Source organism: Eubalaena glacialis, chromosome 2 (assembly GCF_028564815.1).
Source record: "Eubalaena glacialis isolate mEubGla1 chromosome 2, mEubGla1.1.hap2.+ XY, whole genome shotgun sequence".
In the NCBI taxonomy this organism is placed as follows: Eukaryota; Metazoa; Chordata; class Mammalia; order Artiodactyla; family Balaenidae; genus Eubalaena; species Eubalaena glacialis.
This window is the reverse complement of record NC_083717.1, coordinates 188,937,228-188,955,814: the sequence shown is the minus strand read 5'-3', so window position 1 is coordinate 188,955,814 and position 18,587 is coordinate 188,937,228.

Here is an 18,587-nt window from a genome sequence, read left to right as displayed (position 1 = left end):
TTAGATTCTATATATATGTGTTAGCATATGGTATTTGTTTTTCTCTTTCTGACTTACTTCACTCTGTATGACAGTCTCTATGTCCATCCACCTCACTGCAAATAACTCGATTTCATTTCTTTTTATGGCTGAGTAATATTCCATTGTATATATGTGCCACATCTTCTTTATCCATTCATCTGCCCATGGACACTTAGGTTGCTTCACTTGGAGTAACTCTTCTTGTTGACCCTCCTGTGCCCTGTTCTCTCTACCTGAGAAAGGTAAGTGGAGAGAAATGAGGTTGGGCTCCCAAGGCTCCCAGCATGATGTCTGACACTGGACATTTAAAATGTTAGTTCCATCCCGTTTATATTCAGCAGGTACATCAAACTCCTCCAGAATCTCTACAATACCCAGCACTTTAGTTTTCCCCTTCCCTTTAATTTATGAATAAAACAAGTCTCCATTTCATGAGAGTCCAGAAATGCCTACAATCCTGGACTGAACCGCCGAGGCTGTCTCTTATCCTCACTCTCAGAACTCAGTGCCTGGTCTGCAGTGGCTTCCCTCCCTCCCTGCCCTTTGATCACTATTGCCGCCCATTGCCCCTGCTTTCTCTGATCGTACCCTAAAATACATATTCGGGAAATAGGAGCACAGGGTTCAACCACATACCAGCTGTGTATTCTTGGGTAAAATGTTCAGCATCTTTGTGCCTCAGTCTTTCCATATGCAAATTGTGGATAACAACAGTATCTACCACATTCTTTTTCTATTGAGGCAATATTTTCTCTCTGTTACTCATGTAAATTCCTTACCAAGACACATGGCACCATGCCCACATTCAGTGAATAGAGACACTGTCCCTGTACTGTGCTATGTATAGGTCACGCAATATGGGACATGAAAGGATGAAATAGCCATATATCTGAGTTGTTCCTGTGTTCCAATGGTTGCAGCAGAAGTGTGGGGTGGGGTGCATTTGGTGCTGGCCCAAGAGAACATCCCTGGTGTCACCCAGGTAGTACTTTGGACCTGTGCAATGGTGGGTCCATTTTCCACTAGATCCCCAAGCATGAGATACTTCTTTCTTTCCAGAGGGGCTCATCCTGCCCTTCCAGTTACCCTGCTACCTCGGGACACTGTCCCCAGACAGAGAGAATGGAGCCACAGCAGCTACATGGGCACTGAGCTTGGAGAGAAACTCAGCCCACTGTCCCAGGTCCTCCGTTGTCAACAAGTCAAGCAGAGAGCTGGCTGTTTGCAGAGGATAAGGGATGGAATCAACGCTGTCTGTAGAAATGCACTTTACTAAGGACTGCATTTTAAGCAAGTGTTGAGTAGAGAATGTGGCTTAATAAATGAAGGCACTGAAGCAAACGTGCCCTTTTTAGTACAGTTCAGAGGTGAGGGGACAGGACACACTAGAAGACAATGAAGAAGCCAGGGTGGCCTGGCACAGGCACAGATCCCCGGGAACACGTGTTATTTTAGGAAAGGAAATGGAGAGTGACACTGAACTCATCGTACATCAGCCCATCGAGGAGTCACATAACGTTCTTAGGAAGAATGAGAGGATGGTAACCCTCAAAACCTGCTTTTGTTGTCTTTGCAGAGTATCAGGTTAAGAAGCCCCTCTCTTGAGTATGATATACACCTTGCTGGACCAGGCAGCATCAACCTGACTAAACAGGATGTTTTTACCAGTAAATAATAGGAGCCACAACTCAAATGGACTGGGTGATATACTACATCACACTCCGAAGAGATGGATGGTAGAGAGACTCTGGAGAAATCAGTCCAGCTAAGGAGCCAAAGATCCTTCTGTTTTCTCTTGACCTTCCTGAGCACGTGGAAAATGTTCCCAGGCCAGCATCCCTCAAAGTTCAACACTACAAAGATGCAAACCCCACAATGAGGGGTGTGTTAGTTTCATAGGGCTGCTATAACAAACTACCAAATTTTAAAACAGACAGTGTCTCACAGTTCTGGAGGATGGAAGTTATGCCCCCTCTGAAACTTATAGGAGAGGATCCCTTCTTGATTTCTTCTAGTCTCTGGGATTTGCTGGCCATCTTCTTATATGTTCCTTGGCTTGTAGCTGCATCACTTCAACCTCTACCTCCATCATCACATGACGGTCTTCTCTCTGTGTCTCCATGTTTTCCTACGGTGTTCTCTCTCAGTTTCTTCTCCTCTCTTATGAGGACATCAGAAATATTGGATTAAATGTCCAGCCTACTCCAGAATTACCTCATCCTAACTAATTACATCTGCAATGACCCTATTTCCAAATAAGCTCGCATTCTGAGCTACTGGGAGTTAGGACTTCAACATATTTTTTTGGAGGACTGAATTCAACTCATAGCAAGGGATATCTCTGCTTTGTGTATCTTTTAATAAGAGAGAAAATATTTCCCAGAAATAACAAGTGTTCCTTTTACCTTTCATTTGTCAGCATTGGGTAACACGTCCCCAGATTGCCAATCACCAGCAAGGAGAATGCAATTTCTATGATAGATCACAATTTACTTTTCCCCCAGCTTTATTGAGGTATAACTAACAAATAAAATTTTATATATTTAAAGTGAACAGTGTGATGATTTGTGAAATGATTACCACACCCAAGTTACAAATCCATCACCTCACATAGTTACTTTTTTTTTTTGGTGAGAATGCTTAAGATCTACTCTCTTAGCAAATTTCAAGCACTGTATACAACACAGTGTTATAAACTATAGTCCCCAGAACTTCTTCATCTTGTAAGTGAAAGATTACAAGAACACCAACATCTGCCCATTTTCCTCACCCCTCAGCCCATGGAAACCACCACCACTCTACAATCTGATTCTTTGAGTTCAACTTTTTTTTTTTTTTAGATTCCACATATAATTGAGATCACAAAGGATTCGTTTCTCTCTGTCTGGTTTATTTCTCTTATTGTGCTGTCCTCCAAGATTTTACTTCTTTTTTACGGCTGGATAATATTCCATTAAGTATATACATTATATATATATAAAATATATACAATATATACATTATATGCATATATAAAATATATAATATACATATATACATAATATATATTGCCACATTTTCTTTATCTATTTATCCATTGAACAAGAATGAAAGGCATAGTGTCAAATACCATCATCTTTGGTCTGGTCTTCCTGACTTTACTATCTCCAAGCTTCATTGCTTCTTCCACCAAGAGCCTGAGGTATCTACATGAAGCACAAGTTATGTTCCTTTGTTCCCCTTGAACCTGAACAGATTCTCCAGAAGGAATTCCAAGCTCCTTAGTGCCCTTTAACTAACTCTCTATGATCTAAATCTTCAATCACCCTCGGACCCATTAAGGACCATTTATTTTCACCCTTCAGTGAGAAATGCAGTGATCCACCTCTCAACACAAACCCTCTTCATCCTCCAAACTTTGACTCAAATACACCTCCCTATGACAAATCCCAGATGGCCATCCCTTTCTCTGTGCTCCACCTTTCTGTCCTGGTGTGACCTGGGCTTGTGACTTTGTTGATTGGTCAGTCTAGCATCTTCCACCCACTCCTCAGCTCACGGAGCACTTTCTTCAGGTCTAAGGCAACTTCTCAGACTCTCTCAGGTGGAGGGACTCATCCTCTCCTCTTGGTTTTTGCCAATCTCTGTTCCTGCATCTATAACAGCTCTCAGGATCGACCACTGCGTTGATGTTGATGGCACCTGCATTATTACCTCCATCCCTGTGTTAGACTGAGGGTGTCTCTGGGGGACACACGCCTACTTACCTCTGCAGTGCCTGGCCATGTGCCAGTAGCAGCAACAGGTGATCTCAGTAAACAGCTCATTATAAAGTGCTAAGGTGTATGCATAGAGCTTTGAGAAACATGTACTAAATAAAGAGGAAGCCAAGAGGAAGGTTTTAAACTATGTACGCAGGAAAAATGTTATGGAAGCTTCAAAAGCTGGCTTTCACACACATTGCCTATTTAATGCTTACCAGGTCCTGGGTGGTAGAACTGTCCCTTTGGTAAATTAAGAAGTTGAAGCTCAGAGAAGATAAATCAATTCTCCAAGGTCACTGAGCTAGTAAGTGGCAGAACTTAGAGTCAAATCTGAGTCCTCCGGCTCTTATTCCATGGCTCCAACATGCACGCCCAGGACATGGCAGGGCTGAATGCTTTTTCCTTGCCTACATTATTGGAATTTTGCTTGATTTTTATGGGTCTGCAGAACACAGCTGGGAACAAGGCTAGGTATTAAATAGCAAGTACGCAGCAAAACTTGGATGTCTGAGCTGCCAACTTGGACTGGCTGGAAATCCACAAGGGTGTGGAAATTAGATACACACAGAAGGTTCCTGCAGTGTGTCCACTAGGTTTATTCAGGCAGCTGTTTTCTGGAATCAACCCCAGTGCTATATTTTAGCTGTTACGGTGGATGAGAATTTTTTTCCCTATAATTCTTGGTTCTCCATGAGCAGAGGGTCAGAGAGGTGGCCGGTGTGTAGAGACCCCATTTCACTGCTTCCTAATTTATATCCCCGATAACGTTGGCCTTCTGCCTCCTGCTTCCCAGTGACTGAGGCTATGACCCAATTCTCTTATTTTCCTCCCGGGTCTGCTTTATCCCATTTTGGAAATTCAGTGAGTTACCCAGAAAGGATGTAACATTGCCTTAAGCAACATCACCCAATTGTAGAACAACATTGTCCAAGAGAAGGAGGATGTGAAAGAGATATGTAGCCTGTGTGTGGACGAGGCAGTGATGGCCTGAAGTCTCAGCTATGAGGCTGGGCAGTTTAGTTAGCCCCTTTTAATGTCAATATTCTCATCTTTAAACAGGGGTGATATAAGTCACAGCTTGTCAGAAGGATTAAATGAGGAATTGTCTTTGGAGGGCCAGGTCTCTTGACCAATGCCAGCTTGGTGTCTGGGCATGTGATTAGTGAATGGCAATTAAAAAAATAATTGTATATAAAACACAGAGTTTCTGGCATATAATACATATTTGATAATTATTAGTTGCTATTTTTATAACAAATATGATGAAAACCTGATTAAGATGAGTACTAAAACAGAATTGCCAGCGACCGTCCAAGATGCTGTGAGGACAGGGTACGTTAAGCCTGACAGATTCCAGCTGGGTCCTAGAGACTCATACCAGGGACCCACAGAAATTTAAAGCCACTGACCGATAGTTTGACAGTGGTAGCAAGTCATTCCTGCCACTGCTGCTGATGGCAACCTAACCTTTTAAACTGAAGCACCACGACAGACGCATGGCTGCGTGCAATTGTACTTGGAGAACGTGCATGATTCTGAGCGTAACCTTGAACGTCTAGTCTGGCTGGACAGGGATGTTATGGCTAATAAAATAGTCCAACATGCAGAAGACACAGACCCTACACCTGACTTTGACCTGGAATAACTTCTTGACTTCCGACACCTTCCTGAGACAGGACGCATTGGGCCAATATCTTTCCATATAGTTTGCCAGGTTTGGGCACAACCACAATAAACCAATTTCACTGTTTGTCTTTGAGTAACATGGGACCTAGACGAGAAGATAGATCACTGCTCTTCTCCCTACAAATCCTAACGCTGCCCTTTGAATGAGATGTGTTTACAGGTATCATTATTATTGTCGATATCTTTTAAAAGTGAGAGCACATATTGCCTTTAAGAGAGCTTGAAATGAATGACATTAATGAAATTAACAAGGAATGTAACTCATGACTTTGGAAAGGCCTAGTGAAAAAAGAATATTTGTGGGGTGGGTGATGTTAGAGAGGCTGACATATTGCCTCCCCCAAGCACTGTGAGATGTGTCGATTCCTGTCTTTCATGAACATTTTGTCATGTGTTTCTGTGGATTTTTCTGCCTCCCCAGCACTTCACTGTTGGGAAGAGAGGTGGAGGGCCGGCACCGTGCTTTATGTAACCCCCTCCTGTTTCATCCTTCTCCTTGAGCACAGCATCCCTTGTCCTTATCCGTGGCCTTGGTGCACTTGCTGGACGGGACTGTCTTCTCGGAGATTAAGGGAGAGCCTGGAGGTCATCATCCCTGGGAGGTCCCCCCAGTGTCCTCACACAGGACAAGTCCCCCCGCCCCGACATCCCTGAGGTTTCCACACCTACCTCCATCGTGCAGTTTACAAAAATCTCCTTGTTCCGCTCTTCTCCACCAGACTGCCGTGTCAGTTTGCTAGGAGGGCTGTAGCAGAGTATCATACAAAGGATGGTTTAGAACAACAGAAATATTTCTCCCAGTTCTGGAGGCTGGAAGTCCGAGATCAAAATGTTGGCAGGGCTCCTTCTGAGGCTCTGAGGGAGAATCTGCTCTCTGCCTTCCCCCTAGATTCTGGTGGTTTACTGGCAATCTTTGGTGTTTTTTGGCTTGTAGAAGCGTCACCCTGATTTCCACATTTATCTTCACATAGCCTTCTCTCTCTATGTGTGTCTGTATCCAAAAGGCCCCTTTTTATAAGGACACCGGCCCTATTGGATCAGCACCCACCCTAATGATCTCATTTTAACTTGATCATCTGCAAAGACCCTATTTCCAAATAAGGTCACATTCAACATCTTTTGCAGGACGAAATGACAACCATGCAAAGTAACCCATGGGAAGGTGCTCTGAGCGCAGTGCTGGTCACAGTCGTGACTAAAGGAATGAGTGAGTGAATGAATGCCAGAAGCCCCCGTCCCCTCGTCCTCACCTGGCATGCCGACGCCAGCGCCTGACATGTAAGGAAACTCTCACTGACGCAGTGAGCAGTTCTTCAGAGTCAGAGGAGTCTTCCTTCAGCTCTCTTCCCAACAGCGATGCAGCATCTGCTCCACGGAGTCTGTTCAAGGGACACCTTCCTGCCCCGGCCTCCGCCTTACACGCCGGCAGCAGGGATCTCACCTCCAGACTCAGGCCGCCTGAGCATGCCAATGCTGGACCTGGGAATTGTTAGCTTTTAATTAAACTCCCCTTTGCACTCTAGTTCCAGTGCGAAACGTCTGTGGCAGAAGGGACATTTCTTGGCTAATAAATGCATTTATTTAAAGCAGCGAATCTGAGAGTGCATTTTGCCCTATTAAGGCCCAGGTTCAAGGGGAGCCTCTGAGCAGAAACGAACTACCCCTAGAAGCTCAGACCCCCATAGAAGGTGGAGCAGGAGAGCCCAGTCCTGCAGGGTGGCACCTGCTGAAAGGGAGCACGACATTAAAGGTGAGAAAGAAAAAGCCTCCTCACTCTTTCCCCAAGCATGAGGCTTTTAGCTGGAGGTCAAATCCAAGGTAAATAGACGGCGAGCTGGTGAGAAGTGGCTGTGCCTTCCTGAGCTCCTCCTGACTCCGGTGCAGACAGGCTGGGTCCTCAGAGCCTTCATCTTCATAAATTCTTTATAGAAAGTTTCACAGAACGATTCACCTTTCTGGCTCCTGCTAAAATGACAGCTTGCTCACTCACAGAAATAAAAGGGAAAAAGAATACATTTTTACATTTGGAAATGGAAGGCTGCTCTCCACACTCAACAGGCAGAGAGTGGGTTCCGTGCATCTTTCAGACTTGGAGGACCTGGATTCAAGGGACTGATTGCTGAGCTTGGGGCAGCTCAATCAACTTTTTGTGACTCAGTTCTCTTACCTGGGAAATGTGGCCAAGGCTTACTCACTCCTTACACATGTTGTTGGAAGGATTATAAGGATCGTTGTAATGGATGTGAAAGATGCATTTATTGTTATAAACAGCCTTATGCTGGCATCCTGAGAATTGCAAGGAAGACGTGTCCCTTGTTGTCTAGGGGACAGGATATGGATCCAGTATCCATTGTTCATATGGTACAGTGTCGACCCCGGACCAGATGCCTGGGAGGTTCTCTCTCTCTCTGTGTCTGTCCCTGTCACATATGTATATGTGATGAGTTAAATTGTGCCCTCTTCTTTCTACCTGGAACAACTGCCCTTCCCAAGTCTCAGTCATCCTTTAGGGTCACACTACTCCACGTGGGGTAGGCAGTTCTATGCTCATAGGCAACGGCTCATGTATGAAGAGATGTATGCAGAAATGGACAGTCAGCATTTAGAAATGTGTTTAGGAATCTGACCCTGCCCAGATATCCAGATGTGTATCAGTGGCCTTATCTTCCTGAACAGGGTAAAGGCTGACAGGAGCTGGTATATAATACACGACACTAGCACCAAACGAATACGTGGAGTCATTTGCTCAAAAACTAAGAATTTCGAGATGGTGACCACAGAGCATGGAACCGAGTGTTGGTGCCTCTGAGCCCAGGGCCCAGTGGGGCAAATTGCAGGCCCAGGAAGGCGACACTGTCTGTTGAAGCAGATGCTGGGGCTCATGCGGTGAGAGCTATCTGCTATTCATGTGCACTAGGACCATGCAGTGTTCTGTTGGGGTCTGGGGGGAACTGGCCCACACCCAGAGAGTTCTGGAAGCCTGTCTCTAGGATGCAGCGAACACTCCATCGTGCCCACTGGAGAGCCCAGCCAGAGGGACATTCTCCAGCACAGCCGAGCGTCCTTGCTCCCTCTCAGGACCCTGAGATCTTCCTTCCTTCCCTGCCTCGGTGATCACTAACCTGCCTCTGGGCTTTCTCCTGTCTCTCAGATCCCCTCCTATTCCAGGCTCTCATGAACAGTTCCCAACTTTCCCTCCCTTCCCCACTCGACCCTGAGCAACTCCACAGCAAGGAATTGTATCTTATTCATTTTTACAGTCCTCTCCTTGACAAGCACTTGATGAGCAGCTACTCTGTGCCCCACTCCACGCAGGAAAAGATGAGGATGATGGACTCATCTCACGAGAGTTCCTGTTCTAGTCGAGGGGCAGTGAAAGGGTGACAAGGACAAGGCAAGGGCGATGGGGGCACTGGGCAGGCACAGAGTGGACTCCAGCTCCACCTGTGTGGCCCAGAGGATATCTCTGAGGAAACCACTCTGTTTGGCAGCCATTCAACGTCCAGGAAAGGATGGAATGAGGAAAAGAAAGAAGGAAGGCTCGGTCTAACTAACTAGAATTGTCTCTCCCGTCCCCACCCCAGTCGTGCTTCAGAGCAGACTCAGTAAATGTTTACAAATGGACCGACCCACCTGTATTCCTGTCTCCAGTTACAGCAAAAGTCCTTGCACTGACCCCCCAAGGTCTCCATCCTCTCCAGGAACACACTCTAGCCAAGCTTCCAGCCCCTCTGTCCTGCTCAGACAGCTCTCGTCAAGATTACCCATGGCTCCTGTTGTGAAATCCAGTGTCCAGTTCCTCTCCCTAAGTGATGTGACCTGTCAGTGATATGATCCCACTGACCTGCCCCACCTTCTCGACACCTTCCCTCTGCCAGGTCTTCACCATTTATTGATGCTTCTCTATCACCCAGATCTCTGGACATAGGAGCACTTAGAACTCTGTTTCCAGATACATCTATTCTCGTCACATTTTCATTTCCCTGGATGTTATCATCCAGTCATGTGTCTTTAAATATCAGCTCTCAAGCATATATCCCCAGTGTGAACCTCACCCCTCAGCTTTAGCCACGTATATGCAATTGCCTTCCCAACAGCTCCATGCCAATGCTCACCAGGAAGCCCCAAATTATCAGGTTCGAACCTAAACTTCTGATTTCTCTTCTCCTCCCCAAAACTGCTTCTCCCCTTGTCTTATAATCCCAGGAAAATACAATTCTATCCTTTCTACTGCTGGGCCAGAAGTCTTACAGGAATCTTTGTTTTCTCTTCTTCTCTCTGTTAGGAAATCCTATTAGATGTGCTTCCAAAATCATCTGAACTATGAAGACTTCTCACCACATTCATCAGGCCCAGAGCTGGGGCGTCTTCCTCTCACACCTTTGGTATCACCACAGCCCAGCTGGTCACCTGCTTAGCCATTGTCTCTCTAGGGCTGCACCACCCAATATGTTAGCCACTAGGTACTTGTGGTATATCAAATTAAATTTAATTTAAGTCAAAATTAAACATTCAGTTTCTCAGTGTAACTAGCTACATTTCAAGGGCTCAGTAGCCACTAGTGAGCAATGCAGAGTTGGTGGTGACTGTATTGCACAGCACAGATATAGAGCATGCCCATCATTGCAGAAAGTTGGCTGCTCTAGCCTCTGTTCTCATCAAAGCAGCCAGAGTGAGCTGGTTATGACATATTCGCATCAACATAGTCTTCTGCTCAAAACTAATGCTAGAAATGTCTAATGATAATCTAATAACTAATGTCTAACTAATAATGTCTAATAACTAATGATAGAAAAGTCTAATGCTTTTCTATCTTATTTAGAATAAAAGACAAAGTTCATTCAGGGGCAAGTGACTGTGTAATCTGCCGCTCTTGTCCCCACTTACGAATCCAACCTCACCTCCCATCCTGGTACCATTCTCCCGCTGGCTTAGTCTGCTGCATCACACTCTCTACTCTTCCTTAAGCATGCTCGCACCACAGGACCTTTGCACTTGTTATTAAACCTTCCTAGAATACTCTTTTCCTTGAAGTTCACATGGATCACCCCCTCGTTCTGTCCAGGTTTCTGCTTCAATGTCATCTTGTCTGTGAAGCTTCTGCCTCCTTACGTTTTATCCAGAGCACTTATCACCATCTGGCATCACACAAATACACTCGTTTATTGTTTACTGTGTGCAGTAGACTGTAAGCCCTATGCAAGCAAATACTTTTCTTAATGGATATATCTCCAAAGCCCAGGAAAACATCTAGCACAGAGTAGGGGTCCAAATATTATTGATATTTGGTGAATTAATGAAGAAATTAAAGGAAGAAAGGTAGACAAGTGAGAAAATATATTTCAATAATCTACAAAATTAGGAGATATATGTATATATTTATGCTTATTATGTACTCAATTATAGAAAATATCCTTCCCTCTGATATTTCTTTATCATATGCACCTTTGAACTGGGCCTATAACCTATGTTGGGAAATATGAAATGCAACTCTGAGTTTGTGACTCTAGACCTAATTTATGGTGTAGAAGGTATGAATTTGTCGCAACATTCCTGTAAAAAGGTGAGTATATTCCCTTCAGGTTACCAAACTCTCCCCCAAGCCCATATTTTAGTGAGGACAATTACACACAGTATCAGCGTGGGGCCTGCTTTGAGCAAGCTCCCTGCCCCAGAGGATGTCACCTCATTAAAGATGCATAAGGCAATTCCACACCGTGGAATATACAATGGCTCAGACATGATGGACTCATAATTCTCATTCGTGGAAAGTCCAGAGCAGATATTCCCACTGACAAGCAGCTCCTCCAAGGGATGATTCAGGCTCTTGACTCCTATCTCATGATTTCATCATCTTGAAAACCTGGTCTCTTAGATTCCCATGTGCAGCTGCATTAAGCCAGAAGAACAAAAGAACGTGTGGGGTGAGGCATGGGAGGTTTTCCTGGACCAGTTCTGGAAGAGGTGCACATCACTTCTGCTTGTATCCCATCAGCTAGAGCTCAGTCATGGCCACACATATCTGCAGGGGAGTCTTGGAAATATAGTCTGACTACATGCATGGGAAGAAGAGAAAAGAATGAGCAGCTAACCACTCTCTTACAGGTAGATTGTGCTAACTATCTGATGAATGGAGTTTGCAGTGGAGGGATGAGGGACAGGTCATTTCCAGATGATAGAATTTGAAAAGGCTACAGGGAAAAGGCGAACTTTGAAACCTTATAAGATAAATCAAAGGGAACACATAGAGGTAAGCAAGCAGATGTGCAGGTATCAGTAAAGTCTTCCCTTTTGGAAAGAGCCAACATAGGAAGATGGATTGGGGTAAGTTTCCGGAATATTCGAAATGCTGGGCTTGGCTTGTCTTCTCTGTATGCTGTCCAGGTATGTCTCTGGGACATAATCACTGAAGCCTATGGAGACCCTCGGGAGACATGGACCGGGCAGGGAGCACTGTTCACATTTGACTGAAGAGGAAGCTAGCTGAGAGTAGAGGGGTGACCTACCCAAGGGCACAAGCATCAGGGTCAGAGGTGAGACCAGACCCAAGCCTTCCCCCGCTAAATCCAGAGCGCTCTATAATCTGATCTTAAAGTGTTGAGAAGCACCAGGGAGTCTTACTCTCAGTATCATTAAGAATTTTAAGGCTCAAGCTGATCAAACTTCTGAAATTTATTGCATTTCCATTTGTCCCATTCAGATAATAAAGCATGCAAAGTAAAACCAAATTAAAATTTCAAGCATGGTTACATTATTAAAATATTTTGACTGCCCTTCAGCTGTTCTCTTTAGCTTCTGATCTTATCTCACAGGCTTTTTAATTGCAGCAGGCACAGATTTAAAGTAACAGTACCTGCCCTGATGTACAGACAGTGCATCAAAGACAACGCAGCATCCTGGACTTCAGGACCAGGCTTCAGGGGACCTGCAGAGGGTCTAACTCAAGCATCTCTGGACTCCTGGGCCAAGAAAGCCTTCTCCCAAGCATGATGTGGGCAGGCTGGAAATAGCACCAGCAGAGGAGGACACATTTTCAAAGCTTATTGTTATGGTAACGATAATGGCTGTTTATCCCATCCCAGTGTGTTTCCAGATCTAATATCTCATCTGTTTTTCAAAAGAGCCCAGAGCCCAGGAAAAGACCTATCACATAGTAGGAGCACAATGGGTATTTGCAACATTAACGGATGAATGACTCCATGGAAATAAATGTAATGCCTGCTATTATCCTCATTGTAGACACACTGGTTCAATTACTTGCTGAAGGACATGTGTGTCTGACCTGGCAATAGAACCAGGTCTCTGAATGTGGGCCCAGTGCTCTTTCCTTCCTATCAATGCTTCTCCGAGTGCACAACTCCACACAGATGGGACCCGAGATGATTTTAGGCAGTGCATGGCAATAGCATCAGATAACACCAAATCTCATGATGAAAAATGTCTATTGTTTTCAACCTTATTTCAATTGCTTCAGGGAGAAAGCTTCAGGTTGGAGCCCACATGCATGTATATGTTTAACACTTTTCTACACAGACTCCTAATCTCTCTTCTTAACAGAGAGATGGCAAGCCATAGGCTCAAACCTTGGCAGGCAAGAGCATCTATCTAGAATTCCATAACAATGTTTTATTTTCATTGTCTTTATTTTACCTTCAGCTCTAAATGATGATGTGGGATACTGCTGTCCCTTTAAAAATGTAATATAGAGTTGTACAGAAGAAGATTCATCCAAGTTAAAAATAAAGACTCCATTAAAGGGAGCAATAATGAGACAATAGCATCAATGACAGATCAGACACAGCAAAAGTCAGGTAAGTTGTCTAGCTTAGCAATGGAAGTTTGGAAGTCACTGCTTTGTATCAAGAGCACCAACAACAAACTCAAAAGACCACAAAATCTTTGATATGAATAAAAGGTAGAGAGCCCATGGACAGGAAGTGAGTCCTACCTGATGCGTGGAGATTAGCCCGTGATATCTACAGGTCCCGGCTAGACTAACTGGTCTCCATACCTTTATTACAAGTGCCACTTCCTTCATGAAGGATTTGACCATTTCCCCAACCAGGTCCGGTCATCCTCTTTTTTAAATCTCCAGAACGATTTGTCTGTACCCATTCTTAGGGCTACTGGACTGCTTTGCCTTTTTGCAAGTTATTTATGTGCGGTCTTCATTTACTTCGATGGTCTTCTTGGGGAAAGTTATGTGCCTGACCTCCTGAATCAGTGCCATTCTTTCCCGGAGATGGTCCTCTACAGGCCTTTAGGTAGAGAGGCAATGACACCTCAGATGCTCATCACAGAGCTTGCTTTGGACTGAAGTCTTTCTCTGATGGGAAGCAAATAGAAGTCACAAAAGCCAATTGCTTGGGGGCAATGACTAGGTTTCTGGAATCCCTAAGTGGTATCAATAACTTGCCTGGTCTAGGGTTCTTGAGGCCTTTTCTGAGATGGTCCTAGAAATTGCAATGACTTCCTGCTCTCTCGGGCCAGTCCACACCCTGACTCAGCCTTGTCTCCAGGAAGCATCCTCTCTCCAGCACTAAAATGGGTAACACAGTACAAAGAGGAATTCATCACAGAGGGAAGGCATTCCAGGAGAAAGGAATTGCTTGTGCAAAGGACTGGAGGCACAAAACAGTTTTGCTCATTGAAGTCGCGTCTGTGGGTTCAACGAGATGGACCAATAGGTGAGTGTGGGACAGATGCTAAGGAGCTAGACATGGCGGGTGATGTGTATCCTTGCAGGGATGGGTGTACGAAGCTATGGGGTTTAAGCTTCATTCTGAAACTTATGGAAATACTCGACAACGTTTAAGTGATGGAAGGGCATGCTCAAATCATGTTTCGTGTGGAGTTTATTCCAGGAGCCATGGAGTGAGAGGGTGGTAGATTGGGTGGGAAGAACCAGGAGTCTGGGAGAACCCATCTGGATTTTCTGTCTGGAGCAGAAGTAGAGAGGGCAGGGAGGATGGGGGCAGAACGATGTACAGGGAAGCCTATCCTATAGAACTCTCTTTTAGACACCCATTCGTATTGAACCTGCTAGAATGTTCAGGAACCATTTCTCCAGAATAAAGCATCGATTGAACAATTTACTCTGAATAATTAAATTTGCAGTTTTAAGCCCATAGCAGTAGAGTTTATTTATAATTGGAGCCACAGTTTGCATGCACTTTAAATGCAAAAAGGGGCTTTAACCGTCAAGTTATTGTATTACTCAAGAGTTTAATTAATAACACACTAATTGTGGAAGCCAACATCAAGAGCTATACCATATTGTTCCTATTACGTTTGGAAACCGTTTGAAGTGATTTGGTAATTAAAAAAATGAACTTCGAAATACAGCCTTATCTTCTCCTAGATATGGAGACTCTTTTGTTTATATATTCTAGTACTTTTTAAGATAGAGAGGTCTCCCTTGGGTTTTGTGATGAAGAACCTCTGAATAATGCCTTTAGAATAGATATATTCATACATATTAAAACAAGCCAAATGCCTGGATGCCATTGGTTAGAAAGACGTCTATTGAAAAGTTAAATAAAAGAGTAAAATTGAAAGATAAATAAATCTGTAGACTTAGAGCTGAAAGGGACTTCAGGCTTGATCTCTTTTACACTCAAGCCCTTTTCCAAATGTGAAAATCAAGGTTAGTGAAGTCAAACAATTTGCTTGGGGATGGTCAAAGAAGGAACTGCATCCCTGGGTCTCTGGATTCCCTTCCACTTCTAAGAATGTCCTCTCTCTCCAAAAACACAGAGCTAACTAAAAGAGTGTTCAAATGATCTATTATCATCTGTCTTCACCTCTTAAAAGGTAAACTTGAGGGGAGAACTCACACCTTTTTCACCTCTTATGGTCAGGAACTTGGTATTCCTAACACAATGCTTATTATTCAATAGCCAAAGTAAATAGCTGTACACCTGACCTAGATATACCCCCTCCCATTCACTAGCATAAATACTGAGTTCTAAACTTAAATCTACGTGCAACCTCTGGGTAGATGCATTAACCACCAGTTAGTTAAACCTCAGAGTCACTAACTTAAACTGTGGACCCAAGCAGCCAAGGCAATTTAACACTTGTGTGTATAGTGCTGTGTCAAGCTCTGTATTAGAGGCTGGGATACAAAACTGAATAAAGCGTTACTACACAGAGTAAAAAAATATAAATTATATATATATTTATATACACACAGACAAATGTATCTGTACATATATATACACACACATATATACATATATATACGTATATTCTCAACTTGGAAAGTAAAGTACGAAGTACTGTAAATGTGGATCAAAGGTCAACAGACTATCTGTAAAGATCCAACTAGTAGGTATTTTCTGCTTTGCCAGCCACAGAGGCTCTGTCAGTCAGGTAACTCTGCTGTTGTCTCGTGAAAGCAGCTGCGAACAATACATAAACGAACAAGCATGGCTGTGTTCCAATAAAACTTACCTATAGACACTAAAATGTGAATTTCCTATCATTTTCACATGTCATGAAATATTCTTTTTTTTTTTTTCAACCATAAACCTTCCTTAGCTCATGGGCTGTACAACCAGACAGTGGGGCTGAATTTGGCCCTGGGGAGGCCGTGGTTTGCCAGCCCTGCTGTAGAGGAGACGCAGCCCTCCCCATAATTGTTGGGGGGTCCCCCTCCCCTCTCAATCAGAGAGAAAAGCAGCTGCTGGGTCAGAGGCATAGTCTGTGGTCAGACGCCAGACAGTAAGGTTTGTTTGGGGAATGGCTGCATATGAGGCAGGTTGGGCCACATTTTAAAGGGTTTTGCATACCATGCTAAATAACTAGGAGTCTATTCAATCAACACCTAGGGGCTGATGGAGAACATTCTGCAGGGGAATGTCAGGGTTGGTTTTAGTTTTAGAAAGATCACGCTGGTGATCACTGCCCATTCTGTCTGGAGAAGAGGCTGGAAGGAGAGATGTCAGCAGCAGAAAAACCAGTAAGGGCGTTGCCAGTCTAGTCCAGGGGAAGGAACTTGCCAGAATGAGTTCTTAAATTTACAGAAGCGTATTGAATAGAAACTATAACGGGTTATTAAATGGATTTGAATAATCCTCCCAGTCTAAAAAGATAATTGGACAAAATAAACACGTCTGGCTTTTGGGGGATGTCCTGATTCCTTCTATAGGACGCAAAATTTATACATGTTGTATCAAATGGATATTGGAGAGAAACCCTGCCAAGTCACAAGAGACTCTGGGCACAGAGAGGTTAAGGGCTTTGTCTAAGGTCACACAGCTAGTTATGGATCTGCCTTAGGTACAAACCCAAGCCTTCCATTAGCTCCTATCCCCTACACCTTCTAATGCTTTTATGCAGTTTTAGTTTCATGAAATATCAGGCCATGGATACAGAGCAAGAAACCAAGTAGGCTGGTCTCTCTTAAGTTAAAAGCTCACTTATGGGTTAGCACAATTGAATCCTCCAGGAAAAATACATAATGAGGCTCAATCTCACAAACAAAATATTGAGTGAAAGAATCTAGACATGATACAGAACGTTTCATCGATATGCAGGACGAGAGCTAAGTAGAGCTAATGTAGGCTGTGAGAAGTAGGGATGGTGGGTAGGGATGGAGGGGAGCCTGTGGAAGGTTTCTTGGGGAGTGGAGTTGCCAGGCTTCCCGAGCTGGGTGAGAGCCACATGGACGCGTTTGGGTTGTGAAAATGCATTAAGCTGCACACTTACATCTGTGCTTCTCGGCACCTGTGCTGTATACCTCAACAAAAGTAAAAAATCTAGCCACCTCTGTCTCTACCTCTATATTAATATCTATATCTATACTTGTATCTACATACCTACATATAGGCATATATAAAATGAGGTATACATATATATACAAGTATATAATCTGTATCTATATTTATATAGAAAGAAAACAATCCATTGTCAAACTTTTTAACTTTTTTTTTTTTTTTTTAAATTTGGCCATGCCACACGGCTTGGAGGATCTTAATTCCCTGACTAGGGACCGAACCCCGGCCCCCTGCAGTGGATGCATGGAGTCCTAACCACTGGACCACCAGGGAATTCCCTTAACGTTTTTCTTTATTACAATAAAATCCATTAATCCTATACTTCAGAAATTGCTTATTCTCTCTAAATCTCAGAATACTACTCTGTAAAATGAAGATAACTAAATATAATTTTTTTAAGGATTAAATAAAGGAATGTGTGTGTGTGTGTGTGTGTGTGTGTGTTTATTTTTTCTTTTTCCCATGCCTGGTACATGTGGGAGCTCCATCCAGGATAAAGGTCTTGGTCAGCTCCATCTCTCCTGGATGTTTTTTACCCATGTGGCCTGGCCCAGATGGGGGTGAAGATTTAGATGTCCTGGGCAATCAGATGCTCTTCCCACGTCTGGAGTCTCTGCCATCGGCTCTGCTTGGCCCCATCCAGAGAGCCGCTTGGACCATCGTCATCTATCCAGCGGGGGACTCTGCCTGCTTCTCATTCCTCTTCCACATCTGCCAGAGGGAGATGCAACCTATCTGCTAGGATCCTGTCATTAACAGGTCCCTGGTCTGAACATCGTGGAATACCACAAAATGCCACCTTGATTCCTAACAGCTTCCTTGTCTGGTGAATAGGGTTAATAATAAGTGCCTATCTTATCTCCCAGAGCTACTGTAAAGATCAAATGGGATAACAAATGTGAAAGCCTTTTGTCATCTCAAAGAGTCATACACAATTATAAGGATTAGCTGTAACCACTCAATATTGCGCTTGCCTGTTCCTGGTGAGGACTGGGTGCCCTTTGCTGCTGAAACCCTGGAACCTAAGACGTCAGGCCTGACACAGAGCCACCAAAGAAGAAATATCTGAAGAACAAGAAGTCATTGCATTATCATATGCTATCGATGCTTTATGAAGAGATGACACAGGATAACACAACTCCACCACACTCTAGCCCTTATTCAACACATTTTCACTGAGCTTTACAATATTTACCCTGAATGTCAAGATGTATATTAGGGGCCATAAATAATAATAAATGACGACACCATGATAACCATAGAAAATAGATGATAAAAGAGGAAAACAATATCTTATTACTGGCTTGAGTGAAATAGAAATCAGGGGCACATTTTCAAGATTAGGAATGAGGTTAGA